The 13,844-nt window shown below is 48.7% G+C and overlaps 1 pseudogene; it reads left to right on the top strand.

The window, feature by feature from the left end:
- Positions 1–2,742: 2,742 nt before the first annotated feature.
- The window catches only part of LOC128408855 (zinc finger protein 658-like), a 49,324-nt pseudogene continuing 38,222 nt past the window's right edge, over positions 2,743–13,844 (top strand).

Here is a 13,844-nt window from a genome sequence, read left to right as displayed (position 1 = left end):
GCAGCAATCTTTCGTCAAAGGTGGGGCTACCAACTAGGCTGTGGGAGCCTCCCCATGTGTGGAGCTCCCACTCACAGTTTCCGTGGTAAAAGTGGGGTGTCTTTCTCCTGAGACCCACCAGAAAAGAAAGAAGGAGTCATGCCTGAAAGAGGATCTTTTTCACATCACCATTAAAAACATTTCCTTTCCTTTCCTGTCTATCTTTAATCTGGCTCTGCAGCCTTCCTCATTTTCTTGCCAGGGGGGCTTCCTCACTCCCAGCATCCTTCTGAGGGTCCTGGGAGAGAACGCTTGGAGGTGGTGGGGAAAGATGCAGGCTCCTGGGAGGGAGGAAGAAGCAAAGGCAGCCTCAGAGGCCCTGCAGGCATTTTTCCGCCCAAGACATTTTCTTGGCGAATGATAAGCCTGCCTAGGTGTGGAGCCTGTTGTCTTTGTCCATTGAGTTTTCTTGGCAGGGATACAGGAGTGGCTTGCCGGTTCCTCCTCCAGGTGGATCACGTTTGGTCAAAACTCTCCACTATGACATGTTCATCTTGGTGCCCCGCTCGGCATAGTTCATAGCTTCTCTAAGTTATTCAAGCCCCTTCGCCACGGCAAGGCAGTGATCCATGAAGGGGTAAAAGGGGTGAAAAGTAGAGACATTACCTTGCCAACAAAGGTCCGTATAGTTAAAGCTATGGTTTTCCCAGTAGTGATGTATGGAAGTGAGAGCTGGACAATAAAGAAGGCTGATCGCCCAAGAATTGATGCTTTTGAATTATGGTGCTGGAGGAGACTCTTGAGAGTCCCATGGACTGCAAGAAGAACAAACCTCTCCATTTTTAAGGAAATCAGCCCTGAGTGCTCACTGGAAGGACAGATCCTGAAGCTGAGGCTCCAATACTTTGGCCACCACATGAGAAGAGAAGACTCTCTGGAAAAGACCCTGATGTTGGAGAAGGGGACGACAGAGGACAAGATGGTTGGACAGTGTTCTCGAAGCTACCAGCATGGATTTGGCCAAACTGCGGGAGGCAGTGGAAGACAGGAGTGCCTGCTGTGCTCTGGTCCATGGGGTCATGAAGAGTCGGACACGACTAAACAACAATAACAGGTGTGGAGTTCCCATATGCCGTTTCCATAATAAAAGAGGAGTGCCTGGCTCCTGAACCTTGCCATGTGAGGAAAGTGGAGTCATGCCTGAAAGAGGATCTTCTTCCCACCTCCTTTAAAAACATCCCTTTTCTTTTCCCTCTGCGATCCTGGAGCTGTAACACGGCTGCCTCCCTTCCATTCCTCCTCTTCTCTTTCCCCTCACCGGTAGCGGGCGTCCCCCAGCCCTGATGTGTGGCTCAGTCTGTAGAGCATCCAACTCTTAATCTCAGGGTCATGGGGTTTGAGCTCCATGCTGGGCCAAACTTTCCTGCATTGCAGGGGGTTGAGCTAGATGACCCTCAAGGTCCCTTCCAACCAGGCAATTCTATCATGCTTCTTGCAGACCCCAGGAGGTGAGCCAGAGACTTTCTGCACGCAGAGCAGAGGCTCCACCACCAGTCCTCTTCTTATGCGTGCTAGCAGGGACCAAATCCTGGGTGGTCTCCTGCCCTCCCCACCCAGCACAGCCCCCCCTCCTTTCCCAACCAGCGCCTGCCTTCCTCCTTCCTCCCAGAGCCATCCTGCTTCGCCTTCCATCGGATGCGCATCCTCTCGCGTCTTACCTCCCAAATCCGTTTCTCCAACCTGGCATCGTTTCCTGGGGAGCCGCTGCACGACCATCCTTTGCGCCCACTGCAACTTTCTTTGAGCTGAATTTTTGGGGGATGGTCCCATGCATCTCCCCCACCCCCCACTCCAAGACCCCCTTTCTGGAACCGTCCCTTTCCTTCCCCTCTTTTCCTAACCTTGGGCGGGGGGAAACAGCATCTCCTGCGCGCAGCACAATCGCATTCTTCCCAGTTTTTCAGATGGAGAAGGGGACGCGCGCTCTTTCACGTTCCTGCCCCTCCCTCGGAAGTCCCCTCTAAGACTGCAAAGAGGAAGGGGAGGGGACCTGGCTGAAATAGAAGGGGAGATTCTAATCTAAGACTTTATTTAGGGATCCCTCTGTTGTGCAAAGAAGCAACTAAAAGCAGGGAATTGCATGGATTCCGTGATCTCCTTCATAACGCAGGAATAAGTCCTACTCTTTTGTCATCCATCTACAAGTTGCAAGGAGAATGTGGGACACGGTTGGAACAAAGGAAGGCAATGCACAATGACTAAAAACGTTTCTAAACAAATTTCTAAACAAACACGAATCCTAGCGCGCTAGAACCGACCAAGGGTCTGTGTAAAGGAGCCTATCTATGGCTCTAAACTTACATCGCACTAAATAATCCACACAGGAGAGAAATCATATAGATGTTTGGAGTGCGGAAGGAACTTTGCCCATGGAATTAGCCTTACTTTACGCAAGGTGCTTGGAATGTGGAAAGAGTTTCCGTCAGAGTGCACATCTCCGCTCACATCAGAGAACTCATATTGGTGAAAAGCCATATAAAAGTTTGGAGTGTGGAAAGAGCTTCAGCAACGCTCGGACTGCGGGTGGGGGGGTGGGCTCTTCCCTCTTTGACATCAATCGCCCCTCCCCCAAATGCAAATCCTCCTCCTCCCGCCCCGCATCTCCCACTCCCATTTCATTGCACCTTTCCGTCCCCTACGCGCCCAGGCTCCTTCTCTTCACTTCCCATAAATATCTCTGTGACGTTTTCTTTTCTTCAAAAGCCAGAGAGCAAGCAAGTAAGAAACGTTTGCATTTTGGAAATCCCCCAGGTCCCCACCCAGGCACAGTTAGAGGGGACTTTCGGGGAGGGGCAGAAGCGCCCGCGCGCGCGCGCGAGAGAGCGCGTGTCCCCTCCACCCACGTTTGAAAAGCTGCGAGGGAGGCGGTTGTGCTGCGCGCAGGAGATACTGCTCTTCCGCCTACCCCCCCGCCCCAAGGTTAGGAAAGGGGCAGTTCCAGAAAGGGGATCTTGGAGGAGGGGGGAGGTTGGAAAAGGAGGGGGGGTCTGTGCTGGGTGGGGAGGGCAGGAGACCACCCAGGATTTGATCCCTGCTAGCACGCATAAGAAGAGGACTGGTGGTGGAGCCTCTGCTCTGCGTGCAGAAAGTCTCTGGCTCACCTCCTGGGGTCTGCAAGAAGCATGATAGAATTGCCTGGTTGGAAGGGACCTTGAGGGTCATCTAGCTCAACCCCCTGCGATGCAGGAAAGTTTGGCCCAACATGGGGCTCAAACCCCATGACCCTGAGATTAAGAGTTGGATGCTCTACGGACTGAGGGCTGGGGGAATGTCCTCTGGCTGAAACCCTGAACCCCCGCTGCCAGTGAGGGGAAAGAGAGGAGGAGGAATGGAAGTGAGGCAGCCGTGTTACAGCTCCAGGATGGCAGAGGGAAAAGAAAAGGGGTGTTTTTAAAGGTGGTGGGAAGAAGATCTTCTTTCAGGCATGACTCCACTTTCCTCGCATGGTGGGGTTCAGGAGGGAGGCGCTCCTCTTTTATCATGGAAACTGCAAGTGGGAGCTCCACACCCAGGCAGGCTTATCATTTGCCAAGAAAATATCTTGGGCGGGAAAGTGCCTGCAGGGCCTCTGAGGCTGCCTTTGCTTCTATCGCTCTCCCAGGAACTTGCAGCTTCTGAGCTCCTCAGGAAGGGTGGAAGAGGCTGATCCTGCAAACCTAGCAAGGATGGAAGGGGGAAGATGGACGGTTGACCTGGTCAGGCTGCCTCCTGCATTCCTCCCAACGACCTCCAAGCTTTCCTTCCCAGGACCCTCTGAGAGATCTGGTGAGTGACAGGGAATGGAGAGGGGGGACACGGGGAGATGCTGGGAGTGAGGAAGTTCCTCTGGCAAGAAAACAAGGGAGGCTGCAGGTTAAGAACAGAGACAAACGGAGGAAAGAAAGGAGAGGAATGTTTTTTAATGGTGGTGCAAAGAAGATTCTGTTGGGGACTGTTGCAGAGGGGATGCCCCATTTGGGCTTCTTCAGGGGCAGGAGAATCCCTGCAGGTCCTCAGAGGCTCCTTTTGCTTAATTTTTCCGTCCCAGGAAAATGCCTTCTGAGCTCCTCAGCAAGGATAAAAGAAGCTGATCCCGCAGTCCTAGAGAGGATGGAAGGGGGAAGATGGACAGTTGACCTGGTCAGGCTGCCTCCTGCATTTCTCCCAACGACCTCCAAGCTTTCCCTCCCAGGACCCTCAGAGAGATCTGGTGAGTTGCAGGGAATGGAGAGGGGGAACATGGGGAGATGTTGGGAGTGAGGAAGTTCCTCTGGCAAGAAAACAAGGGAGGCTGCAGGTTAAGAACAGAGACAAACGGAGGAAAGAAAGGAGAGGAATGTCTTTTTAATGGTGGTGCAAAGAAGATTCTATTGGGGACTGTTGCAGAGGGGATGCCCCATTTGGGCTTCTTCAGGGGCCGGAGAATATCTGGGACAGGAGAATCCCTGCAGATCCTCTGAGACTCCTGTAGCTTATTTTTCCGTCCTAGGAAAATGCCTTCTGAGCTCCTCAGCAAGGATAAAAGAGGCTGATCCCACAATCCTAGCGAGGATGGAAGGGGGAAGATGGACAGTTGACCTGGTCAGGCCGTCTCCCACAACCTCTGACCGTTCCTCTCCAGGACCCTCAGAGAGATTTGGTGAGTGGCAGGGAATGGAGATGGGGACCTGGGGAGATGTTGGGAGTGAGGAAGCTCCTTTAGCAATAAAACGAGGGAGGCTGCAGGGCCAAAGCTCCAGGCTAGCAGAGATAAAAGGTAAGAAGAAAGGAAAGGAATGATTTAATGGTGATGTGTAGAAGATTCATTTTCTTTTTTCTCTGGTGGGGATCAGGAGGAAGACACCGCACTTTTACCATGGAAACTGCAAGTGGGAGCTCCACACATGGGGAGGCTCCCACAGCCTAGTTGGTAGCCCCACCTTGGACAATAGATTGCAGCATTGCAGGGGGTTGGACTAGATGACCCTCGTGGTCCCTTCCAACTCTACAATTTTATGATTCATCCAGGATTGGTTTGACCCATTGGGGTGAGAATCTGTGTCCGTTTCCACAGCTCACAGCATCTCTCCTGCAAGCTTTCTTTGTAGGAGCTTAGCTGGGATGTTGAATCAGTCCCCACCCCCCACTAGACGAAGCACATCAAATGCCCACGATCATCTCAGAATTAATGGCCATTCTGGAATTAATATTATAATGCATTTATTAGGAAGAGAGAGAAAAATGCCACCGTGGAGAGTTTGCCATTATTAAAAACCTTTGCTTTGCTTTGTCCTCCTTTGGCAGATGATGGACTGAAAAGACTCCTTCTCAGTTTGCATTTTGCAGCAACCAGCCACGAGGGGCTTGCAAGTCTTGCTGGGATTGTAATGGGGATTATGCTCTTAATTTGGATCTTCCCTTAGTTTCAGCAGGTGGACAGAAGGACAGTCGTCGTTCCCGGGTCTCGTCGGACATAACCAAGCGTGATAAAGGCATTCTTGCGCGGCCTGATGACAGCCATAAGATCCCAGTCCAGGAGAAAGACCGCCAGGGAGAGAAAACAAATCAGTGCCCATCGTGTGGGAAAGCGTTCAGAAGCAAATCTGCCCTCAACTCACATTGCAGAATCCACACGGAGGAGAAAGCACACAAATGCTTGGAGTGTGCAAAGAGCTTCCGTAGGCATTCACAACTTACTGAACACGAGCGAATCCACACAGGAGAAAAACCGTTTATATGCTTGGAGTGTGGAAAGGGCTTCCATTGCTGCTTAAATCTTAAAAAACATCAAAACATTCACACAGGGAAGAAATCATATGCCTGTCTAGAGTGTGGAAAGGCCTTCAGTAACAGCTCAGGCCTTGTATATCATAAAAAAATTCACACAGGGGAGAAACCGTATACCTGTTTTGACTGTGGAAAGAGCTTCCATCATAGCCAAGGTCTTCTAACTCATCAAAAAATCCACACAGGGGAGAAGCCGTATAAATGTCTGGAGTGTGGAATGAGCTTCGCTTATGGTTCAAGCCTTGCATCACATCAAAAAATCCACACCGGAGAAAAATCATATAGCTGTTTGGAGTGCGGAAGAAACTTTGCCCATCTAATTAGCCTTACTTTACACAAGAGAACTCACACAGGGGAGAAACCATATAAATGCTTGGAATGTGGAAAGAGTTTCCGCCAGAGTCCACATCTCAGTTCACATCGGAGAACTCATACCGGTGAGAAGCCATATAAATGCTCAGAGTGTGGAAAGAGCTTCAGTCAGAGTTCACACCTTAAAGTGCATGTGCGATACCATACAGGTGAAAAACTATATAAGTGTGTGACGTGTGGAAAGGGTTTCTGTACTAACACAGAACTTATTTGCCATCACAGGATCCATACAGGGGAGAAGCCATACGAGTGCTTTGAGTGTGGAAAGAGCTTCAGCCAGGGTATAAGCCTTCGTATACATAAAAAAATTCACAGAGGAGAAAGACCATATGCATGTTTTGAATGTGGAAAGAGCTTTGGCCAGAGTTCAAGCCTTAGCAGACATCTGCGAATTCACAGAGGGTAAAAGCCGTATTCTTGTTTTGAATGTGGAATGACCTTTACTTGCAGCTCAGCCCTTCATTCTCATCACAAAACCCACGTGGGAAAGAAACCATAAAGATTCTTGCAATATAGTGGAAAATTAGGTTTATAACCATTCAATGAATTCATAGAAGCAAGAAGCCACAACAAACTCACACCAAGTTAAAAGTATTCATATTTTTCTCTGAAAATATAAGAGGGTGTGTCTGTTCTAGCCAGCAGCAAAGCTCAACACCTGTTTCTTTCTTGGGTGTCTGTAGTGCATCTCAAAAGCCCCCGCAGGCCATTGTGACAACATTTCAAATCCTATGAGTCGCCGTTCTGTTCTTTCCTCAAAAGAGGAATTCAAGAAGCTGAGCAAGTCACAGAAAATAACTGGAGGATGTTGACTGTAAGGAACAGCTTTGAATATAGACGAAAGGAAGGGCTAATATTTTCAAACTCTGTATGAAAGTATCTAACCTGGAAAAAGAACATGGACAGGCCGAAACATTCACATGCTGTATGTCAACTCCAGCAGGCTTTTGGCTGGTGCTCCTGGAGACAAGATGGCTCCTTCACAAAGACCCTTGGTCGTTTCCAGTGAACTAGCTCATTAAGTAAAGATTAATTGATTTGTTTTGTAATAGCCGGGTAGTTTAGAAATGTTTTTAGTGATTGTGCATTCCCTTTCTTTGTTCCAGCGGTGTCCCACATTCTCCCTGCACCTTGCACATGGATGACAAAGGAGCAGGACTTATTCCTGTATTATTAAGGGGATCACAGAATCCATAGAGTTCCCCGTTTTGCAGATTTAACCGGTCTGATCTTTTAAAACCTTAAGATGTTTAAGGGCTTCTCGAAATGTTAGTTGTTTCTTTGCTCAACGGAGGGATCTGTAAATAAACTCTTAGAACCGCCCCTTCCATTTTAGCCAGGGTTCTTGGAAGCACACAAATCTTGAGGATAAACTTTGGTAGCAGTTGGAGGCCTGCATGCCTGGAGTTCATTACAGGCACAATTAGTGCCAGCTAATTTAGATTAACTCAATTGGCAGCTGTCTAGGCAATGTGTTAAAATATATCTAATGGATTATCACAGGAAGGAAGGGGGGAATCCAGTTCAATAAGTGTTTTCATTTTGGAAACTTTAACCCACTTCTGGTCATACCATCGGGTGCCTCTGGTTTTTAGGCCAGGGAAGAATTGAAGCAATGCATGGCTCCATTTTGAGAACTGGATTTGATGTTCATCCCAAAGTGAAGAAAAGTTACTTATGTTGAGGGGGCTCAGAACTGACAGGGTTAAGAGTTCTGAGTGATGACGCCTCACATTCTGAGGGCGGGCATAGAACACGGAAGGGGTGTGGATTTCTCTGTGTGTTTTTCAGTCTGCGTGTTTGCTTCAAGGAGAGAGCAAGCAACATGTCGGCTCTCTCGCCAGGCAGGAAATTTATAGCTGTTGTGTTTTGCTAAGGAATAAAGACTTTAAAGATAAGGACACTGCCTGTCAGCCTGAGTTATTGCTACCACACGACAGAACGTTCAAGCTTCTACTTCCGCTGTGTTTTACGCTCTGCTGAGTCAAAGGTCCCGGGGGAAGACCAGAGCTGCGAGAGGAAAGTGTGCCGGACCCCGGTTGAACTTGACCCCGAACAACTTAAAAGTGTGTGTGTGTTAAAATTTTGATTTTGAAATACAGTAGACACTAATAGCTAAAGAAATAAAGGAATTTCTACAATAAGCAATCATTGTGTGCCTGTATGTATTTGGGGACAGGGGGGAGGAGTTTACTTGAAGGAAGGACTGGGGGGGTCTCAAGGAAAATAGCTGCTCCCTCTAGAGCTCAGACAGAAGGATAAGCAGCTCTCTCTACACAGAAAGAGCACTTGGAAAGAAAAGCCTTGCAGGGGTGGATTGGGACCACTGCTGTTTATTTTGAACATTTAATACTTCTCCGTTCAGTCAAATTATTTCAACACCAGTCAGATGGCTGGTGCTTTAAGGAAGCCCCTTGATGGCTGCACAAAGGGGGAAATTGAGTATCTCCTTCGCCGAGGAAGCAATTTGGATTCTCTCTTGCTGTCTGCCACAATATTCCATCTAACTATTCCATCTGCCTTACCAGGACAATCCGCACTGCCTCTTGGTCTGAGGGGTTGTTTGTGGTGTTTGGATCCAAACTACAAGAAAGAAGATTCCACCTAAACATTAGGAAGAACTTCCTGACAGTAAGAGCTGTTCGACAGTGGAATTTGCTGCCAAGGAGTGTGGCGGAGTCTCCTTCTTTGGAGGTCTTTAAGCAAAGGCTTGACAACCATATGTCAGGAGTGCTCTGATGGTGTTTCCTGCTTGGCAGGGGGTTGGACTCGATGGCCCTTGTGGTCTCTTCCAACTCTATGATTCTATGATTCTATGACCAGAGAGAGCAGAGATTGGGTTGAGGGCACTGAAATAAAAAAAATTAAGGTCTTATATATATAATAAATGTTCATAAATGTACCAAGCAAACACGTACATAAATATATAAACCACATGTCTGAAGCAGCACAGGAAAACAGCCCTGGAGCCATTTTTGACTCCCAAACTGACCAAATGTTTTCTCTGCAAAGTCAAATGGAAAAGCCTCCCCATTGTCTTTTCCTTCACAAATCCTCTCTTAAGGGTATGTCTGTGTATGAATAGTGTGAGCCTGTAAACTGGCTCAGGAACTAAGTATTTATCATTACAAAAGACTGGCCAGGCTCCCCAGGGTATCCAATCAAGTGAGCATTAACAGGTAACTTGCCAGACAGGAGGTAAACAAAACACTCAGATTTCTGCTGTTGACCGCCCTTTCTGTGATGTAGGTATGATGTATCTGGGGTGGTGGTCTTGAGCTACACCCCTTCTGTGATGTAGGTATGATGTTTCTGGGGGTGGTCTTGGACTCCAAGGCGGGCAATTTAAAATGTCTATATAAGGGCGGACACACCTTGGTTCTGGGTCCTCCTGCGTGTGAAGGGGGCACCCTGTTGCAACAGTTCAAGAAAGATAAAGCTTACTAGCTGCTTTGCTTCTCAATATTCTCTGGTTGGCCTCTGTTCTTTTCTCCGACCGATGGAGAACCTACAAAAGAACTCTATAAGAGCTCTTGTGTCCCTCATAAGGGAATAAGGGCAGATTTTCGTTTATTACAGCACCATGCTGCCCTTCAGCTTCCCTCACTGAGCTGAGGGATGTGGTGGTTTTGGAGAACCCTCTCACGATGGTGTTTGGCGTGGCATCCATACTGAGGCTGCCTCAAATAGGCCTAGTTACAGGTAGGTAGCCGTGTTGGTCTGCTGTAGTCAAAACAAAACAAAACAATTCCTTCCAGTAGCACCTTAGAGACCAACTAAGTTTGTTATTGGTATGAGCTTTCGTGTGCATGCACACTTCTTCAGGTGCCTGTGTGGGACTTCATGGCCTTCTCGACAACCATGGGGCTGTCTCGGGATCCCAGTGGCCCAACACATATGGCTGAACCAGGGTTTTTTTTTCCCAGCTAGAACACGCGGGAACTCGAGTCACGGCTCCTCTCAGGTAGGTGCCATTGCCATTATAAGAGAACGAGGGAGGGTTCATGGAGAGTTCTGGTGCCTCTTTTTCTGGAAAAATAGCCCTGGGCTGAACAAGTGCTCAATTTGTCGTCCTCCCACAAAAAGAGTGGATTGGAAGCCACCTAGAGTGGCTGGAGGAACACAGTCAAGATAGGCGGCATATAAATAAATTATTATTATTATTATTAGTGATATAGAAAATATAGGAATATTTTGTATGCATTCTGAATAATTTCTCCAGAGTTCAGTGCTAACCGGTACATTATACTATAATTTTTTTAAAGAAAAATAGGTCAGGATCAGGCCCAAGATAGATGATCCCCTTGTTGCTCCTTCCACCTTCTGGAAAATGAAATTGTTGGAGAAATGATGGAGGAAATTGTTGGAACGATGAGAGAAAAATAGAGAAATTTCAGAGGGGGCATCCTATTAGGCTGCAAAAGATTGTAATGGATTGCTTTGAAATAATTTCAGCAACAGATTGGGGGAGGGGGGAGTCACCCCCAACTGCCCTGTATTTTGCCAGAAGAAAGGTAGTAACCCTACTTTATGGGGTCCCATGAAGCAGAATCTGCAATGACCCCAGCGCATTACAGTTTTTTTTTAGCGGGGGGCGGGGGCGGAACACTGGCTGTTCAAGGGTTAAAGGCAGCGATTATATTGCTAGAGAGGACTTCCTGGGGAAGAGGGGAAGCGTCACTTCCTCCTACGTTTGTTACATTTGAAAAGCTGCGAGGGAGGAGATTCGGCAGAGCGGAAGACTGTGCCTTTTGCAAGGCAGGAAAAGAGGGGGATTTATTTTTGCGCGGGGAGGGGGCTCCCGTGTCAGAGCAGGAGAGAAGCCCTCCGGGGGAGGAGCATGCATGGGGTTGCACCCCACAACTGAGCCCCCAAAGAGCTGTGGGGAGAGCAAAGGACCTCGAGGGGTGCAGGGGCGCCCCAGGAGGAGAGCAAGCCAAGAAGGCGAGGCGGGGGGTGGAGGGAGTTGTAGGGTAGGAAACCCCCCAAAGGAAAGGGGACAGGATGGCTATGGGGAGAGGAGGAAGGAGGCGTGGATGTTTTGGAGAGAATGGGATCAATGCTGGGTAGAGAGGGCAGGGTTAGACCAAGGGGGGGTCTTGGATCGGGGGCTTTCTGCCTGCTGAGGAGATGCTCCGCCCTTGAGCTACAGCCCCTTCCCTTAAAGTGGGGCTGGGGGGGGGGCAGCCCTGTCACAGCTCCAGGCTGGCAAAGAGGAAAGGAAGCCAGCAAAGGAAATGAATGTTTTGAATGTCAGGGGGAAGAAGATCCTCTTTCAGGCATGACTCCACTTTCCTCACATGGTGGGGTTCAGGAGCGGGAAAATCCTCTTTTATCATGGACGCTGCAAGTGGGAGCTCCACACCTAGGCAGGCTTATCATTCACCAAGAAAATATCTTGGGTGGAAAAATGCCTGCAGGGCCTCTGAGGCTGCCTTTGCTTCTATCTCCCTCCCAGGAACCTGCAGCTTCTGAGCTCCTCAGGAAGGATGGAAGAGGCTGATCCTGCAAACCTAGCGAGGATGGAAGGAGGAAGGTGGACGGTAGACCTGGTCAGGTTGTCTCCTGCATTCCTCCCAACGGCCTCCAAGCTTTCCCTCCCAGGACCCTCAGAGAGATCTGGTGAGTTGCAGGGGATGGAGAGGGGGGCATGGAGAGATGTTGGGAGTGAGAAAGCTCCTTTGGCAATAAAAGGAGGGAGGCTGCAGGGCCAGAGCTCTGGACTGGCAGAGATAAAAGGTAAAAACAAAGGAAAGCAATGATTTAATGGTGATGTGTAGAAGATTCATTTTCACGCGCGACTCCTTTCTTCTCTGGTGGGGGTCAGGAGGAAGACACCCCACTTTTTGTTACGAAAAAGCAGCAATGCAGAAGCGAGCTCCAGGTGGCTGGAATGGTAAACAGGAAACTGGTGTTATTGGATTGTACCGTGGGAACCAGAGACAGTCTGTTCAGAGCTTTGAGCACCGGATGTTAGCTCAGAGTGACACATGACCCTGTACTGGAAGTACATGGGTGGAGTCTATTCTCTCTCTGCAGTTGGAATCAGAGTGTACAGACATGTTTTCTCTGTACTGGTGAAAGACAGGAATAAAGACATGTAAATATATTTCTGTCTGTCTCTTTCCCCCTCCCTGGGAGAGGAGGGGGAGGAATGGTGTGTTCTTCTTTCACGTTGGGAAGAATCGCCGAGGGAGACCTCCCTTGATCCTGCCGGGAGTCGCTGGCAGGGGAGGTCAATAAGGATTCAAGCCGGGCACCTGGAGGGTGGCCAAATTCCTCTGGACTAAGAGCTGGGACTGGCTCTGGTGGCTTGCAATCCGACATCTGGTAGCAGAGGTTACACTTTTACCATGGAAACTGTGACTGGGAGCTCCACGCATAATGAGGCTTCCACAGCCTCCTTACGATCTACTTTCAGGTCACTACTATGCCTACCATGCCCTGAAGGCTGGAAGGAAGACCTGCTCCCTGCTGCAAGGCCCATTTCCACCTGGCCTAGGGGGTGGAGCCCAGACTCCCCTTGAACAGCCAAAAGAGGCTCCTGGGAGGCCACTGGGACATTGCTGGAACATCTCTTGGGTTGGGGGCAAATGACAAAAATGTTTTATAATGTTTTAAGCAGTTCTCATTTTGGTTCCCCTGTTTTGTTTTCGTCGAGTTGGTGTTGGTTAAATGTTTATTTGGGGTTAGTGGTTCTTTTAATTTGGGTCTAACTGTAAACCTTTTATTACCTAGGGAGGATGGAAGGAGGAAGATGGACGGTTGACCTGGTCAGGCTGTCTCCCACCGCCTCTGACTGTTCTCTCCCAGGACCCTCAGAGAGATCTGGTGAGTCTCAGGGAATGGAGATGGGGACATGGGGAGATGTTGGGGGTGAGGAAGCCCCCCTGGGAAGAAAACGAGGAAGGCTGCAGGGCCAGAGCTCCGGATTGGCAGAGATAAAAGGTAGACAGAAAATGAAATGTTTTTAATGGTGATTTGTAGAAGACTCATTTTCAGGCAGGACTCCTTTCTTCTCTGTTTAGGGAGGCTTTTAATGTTTGATGTAGTACAGTATTTTAATATTTTGTTGGGAAGCCGCCCAGAGTGGCTAGGGAAGCGCAGCCAGATGGGCGGGGTATAAATAATAAATTATTATTATTATTATTTATTATCTTTGGTGGGGTTCAGGAGGAAGACACCCCACTTTTACCATGGAAACTGCGAGTGGGAGCTCTACACATGAGGAGGCTTCCACAGCCTCCTTATGATCTACTTTCAGGTCACTAATATGCCTACCATTCCCTGAAGGCTGGAAGGGAGACCTGCTCCCTGCTGCAAGGCCCATTTTCACCTGGCCTAGGGGGCGGAGCCCAGACTCACCTTGAACAGCCAAAAGAGGCTCCTGGGAGGCCACTGGGACATTGCTGGAACATCTCTTGGGTTGGGGGCAAATGACAAAAATGTTTTATAATGTTTTAAGCAGTTCTCGTTTTGGTTCCCCTGTTTTGTTTTTGTCGAGTTGGTGTTGCTTAAATGTTTATTTGGGGTTAGTGGTCCTTTTAATTTGGGTATAACTGTAAACCATTCATTACTGCTGCTGTTATTGTTATTGTTGTTGGTTTGTTTGTTGCCTGTATAGGATATTCTGTTTTTTATGTTTGATGTTTTGTTGTGTTTTCCTATAAGCTGTTAGCCGCACAGAG

This window comes from Podarcis raffonei, chromosome 2 (assembly GCF_027172205.1).
Source record: "Podarcis raffonei isolate rPodRaf1 chromosome 2, rPodRaf1.pri, whole genome shotgun sequence".
In the NCBI taxonomy this organism is placed as follows: Eukaryota; Metazoa; Chordata; class Lepidosauria; order Squamata; family Lacertidae; genus Podarcis; species Podarcis raffonei.
The sequence above is the reverse complement of the archived record's forward strand: the minus strand, read 5'-3'. Positions and strand labels throughout refer to the sequence as shown.